At 34.1% G+C, this 15,054-nt stretch overlaps 1 protein-coding gene across 1 annotated transcript in view; it reads left to right on the forward strand.

The window, feature by feature from the left end:
* The first annotated feature begins 6,244 nt into the window (after nt 1-6,244).
* LOC110380322 (uncharacterized) overlaps nt 6,245-15,054 on the forward strand; it is a 93,146-nt gene continuing 84,336 nt past the window's right edge. The window contains exon 1 of the mRNA XM_064039380.1: nt 6,245-6,520. The gene's annotated coding sequence lies outside the window, so the exon portion shown is untranslated. The remainder of the gene's footprint in view (nt 6,521-15,054) is intronic.

Here is a 15,054-nt window from a genome sequence, read left to right on the forward strand (position 1 = left end):
CAATATTTATAGGTAAAATTAGATTAACTATTGGGAAAATAAAAAGAGTTTTCAAGGACACTTGAACCTCAATGTTTTCATTGCGTAAGTTGAATTCCGCAACCATTAGGTACTGACAACTTGCAAAAAATATCGGTTATCGAATAAACAAAATGCGAACAAAACAATAATGTATGAGTGTACCGAAAACGTACCTAGGTAAGCCGCTTGCGAGTAAGTTGTGTATTTACGTCAACAGATGGCGTTGCTTGACATAGTTTCGATGAGGTTATACAAAATTACCTAACAACTGTTCGTATTTTATAACTAAACACCTTTTTGCATATTAAAGCATAACGTGACACAATTTATTTGATACGAACGTCTTTTTGCATTCCACGGTAAGTTACCTTAAGCCCCATGTCCACGGTGGCTTAGCCGTGAAAGTATGCGGACCACGGTCGACCGGTTCGATTCCCGACGCGTTACTCAATGCAAAGATTTTGTGCTTATTGTTCTGCCATCTCCCTTATGTAATACCGTGATGTTATTTGTACATTTGATATGAGAATTATGTATTTGGTAAGACGAAACCGGTTCTGACAAATTGAATTAGGTATTTCATTTTCTTCATTAAGCCTTTGGCACAGTATATTTTCTAAACTAGTTAAAAACTTAGAAAATCTAGTTATTACAACTTTGACCCAATTAAAAAAAAATCACAGGCTATATAATTAATTACCTAATGTATACGGGGCGGGGTACCTCAGAGAAGAATTTTGGAGCCCACATTGTTTTTCGTCTAGTTCATTATTTATGCAAAATACACTAAGTACTCAATGCAAGTGTATGATTGTTCTGCCATCTCAATTTCGTAATAACCTGATGTTATTTTGTACATTTGATCCGATGATTATTTGGTAAGAGAGACCGGTTCTTATAATTGGATTGTTTCATTCTATTTATGAGTGTTATAATGTACGTCAATAGTTTAGAAAAAAAGTTCGGGAGATCTTGATTGGTTTATTGGCCAAGCAATTACGAGCAAACATTTTTTTGTTAACACATCTTTCCTATGGGTAATCGGTAACTATTGATCATTGATTTAGTAATTTATAGAAACTTTTCCGTAGTTTATTTGTTGTATCTACTCATCGTCTGGACGCCACTGAGTACCAGTCTGTTACAAAGCGCGAGTGCCTATCTGACCTCCTCAACCCAGTTACCTGCGCAGCCCAATACCCTTAAGTGAGACTGGTTGTCAGACTTTCTGGCTTCTGACTACCCGTAACGACTTTCAAAGATGTACAAATGACGAGCCTGTGTCATAGCATAATTGCTAGGTACACACCAATATATGGAATCATAGTGCAGTGACAGGTAAAGTACCGGTGAAAGGTCAAGCGTGAGCGCGCCATGGCGTCTGATGTCCTAATGTTTGTTCAGCTCGCCTGTTTGTTTGCACTGAATTAAGGTGAAGGTGCTGTTACAACGCTGAAATATTATTAGGATTTGTCGAAGATATGTCCGTTGAGCATCTATTTATTTGGTTCTTGTTCTAGGTGTACCGATCTTGTTTTAGGGCTCAATAGTACCCTAACAGAACAAAAGACAATGGATATAACCACAGGTATAACAGATAAGACATATGGAAATTATAATCTTACCAATGACCGTAAATGTCAGAGCAATTTAACGTGATAATTGATCAACACACCTACAGAGAATGCGGCAGTGATTACGTGTGTATAATCCTATGTATAATGATACAACAAAAATACATAGGAACTATTCCCCAAATAAGCTGCATACTTTTCTTTTTCAGAAGAAAGAAAGAAGGAATAAGTGCCTACCTATAAAGAAAAGCTATTTAGTTTTGCGCTAACCCTTAAAAGCTCATAAAACTCAACTAAAAAAATCTGATATAATAAATGATTAAAATATCTGGAATCCTTGCTTATAATGTGAGCTTAACCAGGCCTCTGTCACTCGACGTACTTGCGCGCGATAAATGCCTACCGCTCGCTGGGTTACCGGTAGCCCCACGCGGCTCAGGGCGCACAACAGTCACACGCGCCGCGCGCGCTCCAATATTATTATTTTTATTTCCTGGCATGTTATGCTGTTGGTTTTTATTAGGTTTTTTAAGCTACCTCACAAACTGATGGATTATTTTGAGTTGTGTTGGTTTAAATGCGACTATTGTAAGATTTAGAAACATTTTATATGTATGAACTTATCTAGTAATTCTATTTTTTTTAATAAATTAATACTTATCTACTTTATGATTTTAACAACAGAGATCATTAGGTACTTATTTTACTTTAGATACCTACTTAGTTATTAGAACTGTATTGTGAGTTTTGTAGCCCAAAACACATCTCGAGTGTAAGTAGGTATAGTTCTCGTCCAACTTAATGACGACTCGGAACATTACGCGTGTCGCTACGCAGAAACCAATTTTAGGTATGTATCAACACTCGACGGAGTTGTACCATATGGGGTATGGCACTTGTGCTCGAAAAATAGTTGGAAACCGCCTTTGATTTTGACGAAAGCTTTACTTAAGTACCTACTTACCTATGCTTACGTATTAGGTAATATTTAGTAATATGTACCCATACTCCATTTTAGTAGGCAATACAATAGTTAACTAAAGAAAAATATTCTTGATATTACTTTTTATTTAAAAACAAAGTTTTAAAAAGGCTATCTTAAAATAAGCGTAACTTTGTTTTCCTATTTAAATATTAATAAATTGTAAGAAGCAACCCTAAGTACGGCCACGGCACGGTTGCGGTCACTGAACTGTGCGCTATCGCATTGGAATAACAATCAAGCGCTCGAGCTTTTAAGGTTCATTTTATAACGCAGCTAGGAATTTGTAGGTAGTTGGGGAACTTGTAGGTGCTTATAACAGTAGGTATGGACTTTTTTGTATGGAGTGATTTATCTGTTACGTAGTAACTATTATATAATCTGTGGTTTAACATTATAAGATCAAAGTTCGATCCATTTTTTTACCAGTCGGAAATCCCCTTACAGTTCTGAATAATAAAAAAAATATAGCTTAGCCTTGAAATCAAAATTCATCTCATCTATTCGCATCCTCGTATAAGAATCAATAATAAAACGCACGAAGTCTATATTAACCTTAATTAAGAAGTAATAAAAAGCGATAGGTTATGACCTCCAAGATCATATATAAAACTAAACCTATATCCAATACTTAGAGTTAAAATAATACAGTCCTCAAAACATCGTGTGCGTTCGCGCAGCGGAATGTTGTTGAATTTAAAGATTTTAATTATGCAGATAATTAGTGTAAGACGTCCTATAATTGTGTATGGTAAATAAAAATTTGTGTATGCAGCCATTGTGGAGAAAGTCACCAAAAACAGATTCCGCTGGGCGAACGTTGGCGAACGTTGTCCTGGCGGAACTTTTTTTCATCCATAGACTTTAGAAGAAAAGAGATGTGTCCGAAAATTAGTGTGTAATTGTGTATAATTGATTATGTATGAATGAAATCAGTGCATGCATAAACTTCGGAGAAATTCAAGTTTACGCTACGCGAACGTTTGGCCATTAGCTAGTTTTCATATAAAGCGCTCACATAGAGAGCTGTAGATTTTTACGTACGTTGTTTTGAATTTAAAAAGTAATTAAAAAGTTATAGGATATTTTACCATGAATAGATCACTGTTTACAAAGCAGTCGAATATCACGACGTTCTAAAGGAATTGCATGGTAAAATGTATGCCAATAATTAGTTTAATCATTCAAATATTCACTTGCAAAATTTCATGTCATTAAATTCAGTAATTAAAGAAAGACAATTATAATACTGACGGAGCATCGAAAACCTATATAATCCGACCAAGTTCGGATAGCTACAAAAAAGCGGCCGTGCCATATGTCTAAGCAACGTTCTTAACTTGGAAGGTTAGTATTTATTAATATGGTACAGTTGCGTACACAAGCGTTAGGAAAAAATAAAACAATTGTATGTCTTGATTGATAAATATTTTTTTAATAATAATGCCACTATCTACGATAAAAATTAATCTTCAATTAACAAGTACTTCTCTATTTAAATATAAGTGTACAAAAATATTTTTATTATTATTACTTACATAAATTACTTAACTACGTGATTAAAAATAACGTTAATAAACGTTACGTATTTTAACTAAAATGTCGTAGATAGTGGCGTTATTATTAAAAAATATTTATCATTCAAGAAATGCAATTGTTTTATTTTTTCCTAACGCTTGTGTACGCAACTGTACCATATTAATAAATATACTAACCTTCCAAGTTAAGAACGTTGCTTAGACATATGGCACGGCCGCTTTTTTGTAGCTATCCGAACTTGGTCGGATTATGTAGGGTTTCGATGCTCCGTCAGTATTATAATTGTCTTTCTTTAATTACTGAATTTAATGACATGAAATTTTGCAAGTGAATAGTTGAATGATTAAACTAATTATTGGCATACATTTTACCATGCAATTACTTTAGAACGTCGTGATATTCGACTGCTTTGTAAACAGTGATCTGTTCATGGTAAAATATCCTATAACTTTTTAATTACTAACGGAATATCATTGATACTTGGCAACATGTTGGAGACACTTACAAGGTTTGTGTAAACGTGAAAATCTAGAGCCCAAACTGCATACTTTAAGAACTAAGACCTAATAAGTGTATTTTACGTTTATATTTTTATCTTTTAAACCCTACAACTTTTTCTAAATCTGTTTTTTAAACAAATATAAACAAATTCAAAACAACGTACGTAAAAATCTACAGCTCTCTATGTGAGCGCTTTATATGAAAACTAGCTAATGGCCAAACGTTCGCGTAGCGTAAACTTGAATTTCTCCGAAGTTTATGCATGCACTGATTTCATTCATACATAATCAATTATACACAAATACACACTAATTTTCGGACACATCTCTTTTCTTCTAAAGTCTATGGATGAAAAAAAGTTCCGCCAGGACAACGTTCGCCAACGTTCGCCCAGCGGAATCTGTTTTTGGTGAATTTCTCCACAATGGCTGCATACACAAATTTTTATTTACCATACACAATTATAGGACGTCTTACACTAATTATCTGCATAATTAAAATCTTTAAATTCAACAACATTCCGCTGCGCGAACGCACACCAAAACATCTGCTCTTCACCACTTCCTATGTGTTATTGCTGGGAAGAAGAAATGGCGCAACAAACTCCCCAGCAACACATGTTTGTCTGTTAGAGATGAAAACAGGAGCGCAGATATACGCGAGACACAATTGATTTTCTATTGTTTTATAATTAGACATAAAGAGGTTAAGATCCTTTGGCTGTCATTGAACATCCTTGGCAGTAGTTACGGGTAGTCAGAAGCCAGTAAGTCTGACACCAATCTAACCAAGGGTTATTGGGTTGCCCGGGTAACTGGGTTGAGGAGGTCAGATAGGCAGTCGCTTCTTGTAAAGCACTGGTACTCAGCTGAATCCTGTTAGACTGGAAGTCGACTCCAACATAGTTGGGAAAAAGGCTCGGGAGGTGAATTAGGTACATAGTCCATTTACCAAGGAAGGCTATAGACGACTTTTGTTGTTGTTGTTCTCAATGGACATGCCAGTATATTTGAATAAAGACTTTTGGCCATCCTTGAGATCAGTTACTTCATGCACCCGGATATAAACAGTAAATAGAACAGTAAGAGACAATTTAATAAATGTTGTTTTAATCTTATTTAAACGTAGGTACCAAATCCTTTATCTTTGTGTCATGGTGAGCAACTTATAAAACTTCCCTATGCATTAATTTTAAACTAAACTGATGTTGGTTTTCCGTATTTTTTATACAATCCTTCACTTTATAAATAAACAAACAAAAAAACTACTTAAGTAACGAAATATTATCACTGTATACTCGTAAATGAATAATTAAGCTCATTAATTATGGAGGTAAGTTAATTTAGGCAAGAGTGGCTAAGATACTGGTGAGCGCATTTACAACGTGAAAAATAAGTAATTTTGTATCAGGTAAGAAGATTGAATGACCGGCTTGAATACATATGCACCTCTTTACTCTTATTTACTCTTCAAAAAACTCCACTTACACATTAAATAGTTGTAGTATCTGCTTACACCATCGCATATTGTAACTAAACTGATATCATACAGTACATACCGAAGATTTGTAATCGGTCTACGACGGTTATGTATCGATTACCTAAAACATAAGTAAACAGATCAGTCGCGCATAACGTACGTATGTATTAACCTTTATCAATTACAGCTTAGAGCCTTCGCCTGCGCAAGCGCATCCAGCCCTCGCGGCGCAGCCTGCGATATTTCTCAATACCCGCTCAGTTGACGCACACACCGCGAGAGAGACGCACGTCTGTCGCGCTCCGAACTAATTAGACCGCGAGTGTTTTGATACTTAATTACACATTTATTTATTTCGCAATTAAAAACAGTGCTGTTTTGTGAAGTGATAAAAAGAAGGTTTCTTACAAGGAGGATTGTGTGTGTGAGTATATAACTTGTTTAGTTTTTTTTTCTTTTTTTTTTCAGGGTAAGGTAGTTTGTTTTGTTGCAAGAAGACACAATAATAATTATATTTGAGATAAAGATCGGAAAATTATTGCTTGTGTCTGAGATTTGCCTTGAATCGACATCGTGATTCTGAGATCTGAAAATTACTACATCTCGAGAATAGTTGTTGTTGACGTTAAAGTTCGCAAGTTAACTGGCAGTTAAGTGTATGTTTGTATGCACAGTCAAGCACGGTTCCTTGGCCGGATGCAGACAAGTTAAGTGATACCGAGTTTAATGTCATTTGTACTTGCGTTGCATTGTGGTTTCCGATGCAATTTATTGATGCAACTGCGTTTGTACCTAATTGAAAGTTGTCGAGGTTATTCACCTAAAGATGAAGTTTTGTGTTTTTTGAGTAAGTTTGGGTTAAAAAATATCAAACTACCTATGTAAATAAATGTTAATCTTATCAAATCTGGAAGGTAGATCGTGAAATTATGATAGAATTATGTTTCCCTCATCTTTATGATGTAAAAACTTGCACAACCTAGGAATATCTTCATTAACAGCAAGGAAATTGCAACGACCTGAAGAAACTTGTACTTACTATCAATTATCTAGATTTAGTAACCTGTAACATAACACTCAGATATAATAACAAATCCTTCTTAACCAAATATAATACCGAAATAGAATATTCAAACATTTAATGGATTATTTAAATATTAACTTAATGACTTAACACACTGCAACAAAAAGTTTTTATCAAAAAACTAGTTTTTGCAAGTATTATGCATTCGAAGCATACCCAACAGGTTTTGCAAAGTCCAAATGTCAAGTGTCAATTAAATGAATATGGATTTCTTACAAAAACTACAAAATTCGCAGAATTCAACTCATTTATGTCACTTTTTGATCACCATACCTACTGTGTTCATTTTAAGGGTAACTAACTGGGTTGAGGAGGTCAGATAGGCAGTCGCTCCTTGTAAACACTGGTACTCAGCTGCATTCGGTTAAACTGGAAGCCGACCGCAACTTAGTTGGAAAAAGGAGTTGATGATGACTGTCGTCAATTTTAGATGTTTTTCAAAAACCCCAAACAAGATGTCTAATATAAAGTTTGGAATCTATAAGGGCAATAAATAACACAGGAAACAAGTCTGAAACAAAACCTAGGTTGCGCTATGTAGGTAATTACTACATATACCTACATACATAACAAAGTACCTATTAGTAGATTAGTAGGTATGTATATTAAGACAAAATAAACATATTTATAATGAAGTTATTTACTTATCTTTTTCGTACCTACTTGGATTAAGAGATGAAATCAGAAACTTAACACAATCAAAAATATTTTCTCATGAGAAGACTTTCTTCCGCAACAATGCCTACCTATAACGTAATTTGGAAAAGCCAAACAAGTCAAACAATCGCATCTTTTGTAATAAGGTTCTTTACCTTACATTTTTCCTTTCCCAGTGATTTTTAAGCTACTATGCCTTTAATTTATATCTAAAGAATTTTATCTAGAAGTGCCATTTTTTTATCGATATATCGATATTTTTCAATAAAATTTTTACAACACTATAGAACCTTGCTCACCTAGATTCAAAGCTTTGGTAAATTAGCTTGAATTAGACATCGATGTGGACCTAGTTCACGTTAATTATATAAGACCAAATTGTGATCCTTTTGCGGGGTTATGTAATTGGACATCGAATACTGGAACTGATTCAAATGAGTTTAGAATTTAATCTCCAAAAGCAGTTAGGTGTTGTGCAGTACAATATGACCAAATTTAATGACTAGACCAAACTGGATTTGTACCTCACAAAAACTTTATGCAACAAAACAAACTCATGTTAAACTTTACACGGAAGTCGATGCTCATAACAAAATCTACACATCAATAAAAATACTGCATTGTGATTGGTAAATCGTACATTTGTCTCGCATAGGATACAAACCCGGCACGATAAGTGCAAGAGTTAATCACACTACAACACTACCGTCAATCATTTTAGTAGTGTTTATAAATTAATTAATTAGTAATTTTACTGTGGGAACCACGTTCCTGTTTTTGCTGTTTTATAATTCAAATATTCAGATTAGTCATTGTTCTCGAAAAACCTTTAAAAATATTGAGGAAACCAAAATCTGAAACAATTAAGAGTAAATTCTCGAATCTGCGTTATTTTTATGGTGATACGTTTTTGCGTTAAGTAAACTTTAAGATTGCAATTATCTCTATCTATAGTTATTTAATTATAAAGAGGATAAAAACATTCAAGTATTTGTTTTTGTGGCTCCTGAACTTTGTACTGAAATGAAATTCATTTCCCTATTCTAAAGCTACACTAGTCTGGAGTGTCAATGGCTATATTTTATCCAGGAACAAGTAAATACCAGTATTAAGATTCGGCCCACAACATCTAGCCAACTCTGCCGTTGGTCGTCAGTTGTGCACTCCATTTCTTGGGGATCTCTCTCTTGGCTTTGTACATACAATCTCACAGACGTCAAAAACTGCATTAACATGAGTCAAGGTCAAGGACCTTTTTAAGTTTATGATCGTGAAATCGGCAAAAGTTTACACAGCTAATTCAGATATTTTTGGCCAATTTTGAATCAAGTACTGAAGTTAGCTCAAAATGTATACGCAAATACTATTCATTCATACCTTAATAACCTTGCCTTTCCTAAATTCGATTTTAAAACTAGGTACTAATGTAAGCTGCAATCATCTTTTTAAGGCTTGACGTCACAATTATAAAAATAACTTAAACTTCTCACATCTTAAGTGACGGGAAAACCTAACGCGCGCCGTGTTGTTTATTTTTGTTTAACTTATTAACATAACCACGAAACTGACTGGGGCGTAGTCATTCTCTAATAACTTAGAGAAGTTAAAAAATCAAAAAGTAAAAAAATAAAATGCATTCGTAGACAGTTAGGAGAAGGATAAATGGTACGTAACTACAGTACAATTCACGTTCAAAAATTTTCGTTTAAAGATTCTAGTATTACTAATACCACCTAATGCCCTCTCGTCCCTTTGACTCATATTTCTCAAGAAGTGACATAGGTACCTATATTTAATTAAGTGGAATCGGCAGCGTTGTTTCCTAACGAGCGTATTAAAAATTTGAAATTCCACTTGATTGAAAAAACCCAATAAAGGTCACAGTTCACATTTCCACTCGAAATGATTCCCTTTTCAAAACGTCAATGTTTCAACCTGTATTTCTTTGTATAAAACCGGCTAGGTACCTAATCGAAATCATATGAGGGTAGCCTGCCTGTACCTACTGAAAGCCGGACTTATACACCTACTAGTTTCTGCCCGCGGCTTCGCCAGCGTCAAGTTCTTTTATTTCGCGTTTCCAAGAGAACTCTTCAAAATTCCGGGATAAAAACTATCCTATGTTCTTTCTCAAGGTCAACTATACCTATCTCTGTACCAAATTTTATTAAAATCAGTTCAGTGGTTTAGACGTAAAGTAAGGCGGCCAACTTTCCGAAAACTGAATGCGGGACTTAACCTTTCGTGAAAGGGGGGGGGGCAGGGGGCATTGAAAAAATGATCGGACGGAACTGATAAAATAAAAACCGTAAGCAAAAAGCTATAATTTAACCTATCAATATCGTGTCACAGCGTGCACTAATGTCTTATTTTCAAAATCATTAGGCCTCACGAGTTCAGTAGAAATAAAGAGAACGAGATTATATTATAGGTAATCTGTGTTCCTGCACTGTTGAGCGTGCGCGCAGGTGGGTGTTGTGTAGAAGTGTGGTAGAAAAATAGGGATGCGGGACATGCGGGACGCATACAACGTTTTGCGGGACTATTTTACTAATAATTTCAAAACGGGATTTCGTCAAGCGTTGCGGGACGGTCCCGCAGAATGCGGGACGGTTGGCCGCCTTACGTAAAAGCGTAACAGGCAGACAGACTGAGTTACTTTCGCATTTATAATATTAGTAGGGATACTCCATTTGAATAGGCGCCTAACCAAGGGTAAAAATCTTGAAAGAACTTTTTACACTAAAAAATATGAATAATTAAGTTGGTACCTAATTGTTGTTGATTTTAGCCGCATTTTATTTTTAAACGTAGTTTTTAAATAAAAATGTTCATACCATTTTTTCACCTTTACTTAGGTCAGTGCATATTCATATGGAGTACAGTATAGTATAATTTATATCAAGCTCGTCGACCACACTTTATGGCCAATAAACTAACTAAGCTTAATAAAAACAATATATCTTGCAAGATTCATAAAAAAATCATTTGAATATATTGAAGGTAAACTAGTTACACGTTACACTTATAAAAATGTTAATTGAGAACAAGTTTTAATTGAATCAAACTTGTCGTAATTATCGGGAAATTCGCTTGAAAGTGTTCCTTAATTGATAAGAGTTAATTATGAATGAGAAATGTTTGTTTGTTAACCCTATTCATAATGTATTGTAAAGCTTCGTACAGACTAGCGTTTGAAAACAATGATTTGATGACAGTCCGTGTAGTCATACGAGCACAAGTCCCGTGTCCTGCCTTGCAGTACAAAAGGTGTATATGCATAGGGTCGACTTTGTTTACTACAATAGAATGTTTTAGGCCCGTTATTTTAACATAAAAGTCAGAATTTCTTAAAAAAACTCTTTATTGCGAAAATTTTAGTCTAAAAAAGGGGCATTTAAGTTGTCAATGAAAATGGTATTGTTCTGTACGTATACATAAAGCTTACCTGCTTCTATGCCGAATAGAAAATCAATTCTGTCTCGCGTATATCTGCAATCCGACATACAACGGGTTAAAAGATCAATTGATTGAACTTACACATACATAGTATTAAATTACTATTGATTTCGCAAAGTCAAAATGACTAAGCATATTTTACAGGTTCTAAGCGTTTTATTAAATGTGTCGGTCGATAGTTGCTTTGGGCTCATAAATCATTATGAAGATGAATGGAAGTACACACGTAACAATGATTAGGAATTTGCCCTCCGGTAAAAACTTTTATTGAATTTACGATTTTCTAAAAAAAGGGCCGACTAAATAGTGTACAGTGTGCGCGCAGGCTAAAGATTATTCATATTCTGCTAACCATCCGCACAATATATTACAATAACTCATTCAATGATCCAAGCCTGACAATTATAATAACGTATTCAAGCCTGAAATGATAACGATTATGAAAAATCATGTTTTCAAACAATTGATGTACTGATTGTCTTCGCTCGGTGATCGGCCGACTTTGAATCAATATAAGTGATTCTTCATTTTCTTAAGTAATAAATATTATACCTAATAATGTTATGCCATTCATTCATACTCTATAACGTTGCCTTACTATAAAGATGACCTCGGCTAAGGACCACTATATGTCTTTTTGTGTGTTTGTCACAATACTTATAAGGAATAAGCTTAATAGTTGACATTTACTTATGACATTGTGCATAACAAAAACCTTGGAAAACTTAAGGGAGTAAAGCCAAGCCAGTAATCATTTAAGACAACAAGTGCCGCTATTTGTAAAAAAAAATATTTGATTGTTAATGATTTGATAGCTTTGTTCGAATTATATTATATCTTTTGAAGACACTAGAACAGCACCTAGGTTTATAGTTTATATCAGAAATGTATACAAGTCGCACTTTACAGGTGTTTTTCAGAAATAATGAAATCGACGATTTGTTATGTCAATCATTTAAGTAATCCATGACGATTCATGTCAACAGACGTCAGCAAATAATTGTTGGAATATAGAAATAAATAAAGAGTAATAATAGAGGATTATTATAATAACTAATTTTTAATGTTATGTAGGCTGTGTAAAAATTTGACTTATGTAGTAAAATTTTACAGCCTTGGTTGCAGGCAGAATACAGATATAAGTATCTAGGCTTTAAGATTTTGCCTTAACAAAACAATGTATTTCTAGAAAATAAACATTTGAATTTGATCTTATTGATGTTTCAATATCAACGCTACTTAAAGCAAAGGTCGAAGACATCAAAATAAAAATGAATCAGTCGTTAAATTCGACCGTGCAATAAATTCTAATAGGTCGTGTTTATTTCTCGTGTTATAGATTTCACGCTTAAACAAATACATATTTAAACATGTGTTTAGGAAGAATTTGCTGTTGAGGGTTGATGTAATATAGATTTTAAAAAATGCGTCCTAAAGTTACGTATTAGTAAGTTATTAGGTACCTATGCTAATTATCTCTGACATAACTCTCCTCTCCTGTTTGTTACTTTTTCACGTAATATTTTGTTGAGTTTTATGGAAGTAAGTGGCTAACAGCCTTGAGCACATAGGCTTAGGCCCAAGTACACTACCAAGTACAACTTAACATCTTTTTTTCTTAAAACAACTGTTTGCGTTGAAAATTGATCGTGAAAAATTCATAGTTTTTATTTTATTAACATAAACGTCAAATTTCTAATTTGACGTTTATGTTGTCGGTGAACTTGGACCTTAATGGTATTAATATTCTACATAACGGGTTAAGCCTTATTAGGAATCCAGTTATTTTGAAATTCGTACAGACCAAAATAACAAGTAGCAAAATGATAATCGCGAACTCATCTCAAAACTAGCCTGAGTTCACTCAAGGTCAAGGTTGGTCAATCTGTCAGTTTTCTAGCTCTATCTCGCGACATTTCTTGAATTTCAAGGTCAGTATTGTCTAATTAAAGTTGTGAAATAATTATTTTGTGACATCTCATTTATTTTATTTCAATTTTACTATCATTATTTGCATTGGATTTAAATTCATTGAGTATGTGGTGGTCCCATTAATATTTGATGGCTTCTATAATACCTTATGCTCAACCATTGTAGATCAGCTTCTTCAGTCTTCAACTATGTTTCTTTCAGTTTCTACTTTACACCTAACATTGGGATTTACGATTGGTAATCACAGATAGGGTTGATCATAAGATTAAGCAACGGTTGGCGCGGTAAATCCGTGGATACTCATCCATCTTACTAAAAGAGCAGTTCTGCCTGTCAATTGAACATTTTTGGTATTGTTACGGCTACACTCCGACCCTGATATACTTAGGAAAAGCCTACGCCGTTGATGCACCGTACCATACTACTAGATCCCCACGTTTACTAAAGCCACGAGCCCCCTTCTATCACTCACAGTATCATCTAATATTTGATTACAACAAATGACTTCTCGCTAACATATTCAAGCTTGCGGTCGCCGCGGTTATTTCGCTAACATTTGCCTCCAAAATTGCAAACTTAATAAAAATCCTGTGGTTTCTCATCATTGCCTGTAAACAATGGTTATTGAATACATTATTTGCTGCTTATTTTCGTACAAACGTTATGTAAACTTTGGGTGTATAACAATATGTTTTGTCAGGTAGTTTGGTCATAAACACTATTATGTTTCTTTATACCGCTTATATTTTTTAAACAGGAACATAATTAATCATGCTATACAGGAAACTATCGTAATTTATCGTTTATTGTATTTATTATAGGTACACATTATTATAGTTTATTATATTTCTTATTGATCTTGTTAGCTTTTAAAACATTCCCCATTAGCACCTTCTAGTTACTTTCCTAACATTTGACAATATCATAGACAGATAAGGACTTACTTATATTTTGATGACAGTTGTCAAAATGTTGTAATTTAGTTCAATCCTTGGAGTTTCTTCTAGCACAAACTTTTTTCTTGCTTTAGCAGTAACTATATACCTTTAGTTCCAAGAACTTTTCCATCAGCTTTGAAAGTGTCTTCCAGTCCAAGTATTATCTTGACAATGACCACAAGTGACTCATTATTTAAATAATCAAGCAGTATGTATTCAGTAGCTATCTTCTTAATGACTTCGTAAGCATCTGCTCTGAATCCTAGATGCCTTGGTTCTGCGCTTTAACGCATATGAATGCTAGAAAATTTCCCATCGCCTTCGATCTAAATAGTTTACTAATGATCGGATTCCGTAATTGGCCTAGCTTTGAGTGTATTATTAATTCTTGTACTGAACAGATTGTACCTGCTTTTGCTGTGATGACTAAATCTTAAATATTAAAGTTACCTAAATTATCTATGTTGCTGGTAAAGCATTTACGAAGAATAAATGAATAATGTGAGGTAGAAGAGTATGGAAGGAGAAAACAGCTGCGCCTACCCCAAAAAAAGTTGAAATAATTCCAAATAGTTCGTAAAGTTGAAAATAAAATAGCATTAAAACTATGTCAAAACGATCACGCACCTCGAAACCTTGAATATAGAGATGCTAATTTATTTGGTCAAATAGATAAGTCAATATACATTGTGAATATTCAATGACTAGGTTCTGATATTTTTTTTGATTCAAATAAACTACTAAATACCTCTCATACTGAGTCCCTGAGGTCAAACAATAAGAGCTTTTGGGATTTTGTGAACTGATTTAGTTAAAAATAATAATATAAGGACCAAAGTCTCAAAAATAAATACTAGTCCTTTTGTTCATATTCTCATTTTGTTAGTC

Source organism: Helicoverpa armigera, chromosome 19 (genome assembly GCF_030705265.1).
Source record: "Helicoverpa armigera isolate CAAS_96S chromosome 19, ASM3070526v1, whole genome shotgun sequence".
NCBI classification, from domain to species: domain Eukaryota; kingdom Metazoa; phylum Arthropoda; class Insecta; order Lepidoptera; family Noctuidae; genus Helicoverpa; species Helicoverpa armigera.